This window comes from Onthophagus taurus, chromosome 11, assembly GCF_036711975.1.
Source record: "Onthophagus taurus isolate NC chromosome 11, IU_Otau_3.0, whole genome shotgun sequence".
Classification (NCBI taxonomy): Eukaryota; Metazoa; Arthropoda; class Insecta; order Coleoptera; family Scarabaeidae; genus Onthophagus; species Onthophagus taurus.
The window spans coordinates 33,765,414-33,767,021 of NC_091976.1; positions in this window are offsets into that span (position 1 = coordinate 33,765,414).

The following is a 1,608-nucleotide window of genomic DNA, read 5'->3' on the forward strand; positions in this document are numbered from 1 at the left end:
GATATGGAAGAAAAACAAACCTAAAACGTCACAATTGACTTTTTAAAATAACAAAAGTTTTTGATTTTAATAATATTATTAAAAGTGATTTTTTTAGCAACTTTTTGATCTTAAATATTTATAACAAAAAATCCTTATTGTTGTTTGACTTCTTTATGATTCCTTTCCTTTATTTCTCGGGTTGTTTCTAAATATAATCCCAAACTAACTTCATAAATAAGAGCTTTGTTCGTTGGGACTGCACTACTTGCACTCACTTGCACTATGCAGTTTAGTGCAGATGTTGTGTGTTCGTTGGGGATAGTGCAAGTTAGTGCAGATTTTGTTGCACCTGCTTTCGATTAAGTTCAATAAGTGCAGTGTAACTAAAATGGCGGAATATTTGAAAGCGCGTTTTGTAATAATTAATATTAATATAAATATTAAGAAATAAAACCTTATAATAATTAATATTTATTGTATTAGAGAACACAGTACATTCAATACCAGTAGAGGCAGTAGAAAACTACCCCTACATTTTTGGAATAATTTAAAAACTACCCTGTCGATTTTTGCTTCATTAAATACACTTATAGTACATTTAAAAATATTAATTATGTGTTTTTTCTCATTTAGGGGTGGCTGGGGTTAACTACCCTCACCATTTTTTTTTCAAGTGCTGCTTATCGATTTTGGTGCAATTTAGTATGTGATTTCTTTATACGTTAACTAGTACTTTTGAAAGAACTAATAAGGGTTAGTAGTTTGGGGTAGAATATATATTTCGCTAATAATTGAAAAAAATAAAAAATAATAATAATAAGATAATAACAATTATTGATGAATCGCTACTAAAAAAACATTCTGCAATGATTTCATTTTCCACGAGTATTTCGCTGAAAATCTCCTGTTCGTCCATTTCAAATATTATACACTTTTTTTTATAAAAATCTGTTTGTTGCGACCACGGTTTATACACTTTTCTGACCTGCACTAAGTTGACATGACATTGCACTGACTTACACTTCACTGCACTATGACGTCATACGAGTGCCATGTCGTGCAGAGTAGTGCAGTCCCAACGAACAAAGCTAAGGAATCACTCTTTCATGTCTTACTTAGTCTTTCTTAATAGACTTCTATAAACTGCCTCTCACTCTAGATTTCCATTAACACTGTCTAGGTAGTATCGTGTCTTCTGCTAGCTGTATTTAGCTTTTTGGCAACACCGTCTAATATGCTAGAAGCAATAAGTAGACTTTCGCAAGTTGCTCTTGTCTTTAAATATATATTAGCGATATTTTGGCTTTTACAGGAAGCTTCTAGTTCATCATTAGTAGTATCTAGTTTTCTTCCAGCAATATCTGCAGTATTTAGATTTTAAGAATCAGTTTCTAATTTTCCTCCAGTAATGCCTCGTTTTTGCCATCAGTAGCTAGTCTTCCATTCGTAATATTTAGACTGGAGTCTGCAGTATTTAGATTTTAACAAGCAGTTTCTAGTTTAAGCAGGCAGTATATAATTTTTTTGCTAATAGCAAATAATTTCTTGCGAATGTGGGATATCTAGACTTAAGGCAACAGTACTAACACTTCTGCCATCAGTATCTATTATCCGTGCAAAAAGTCA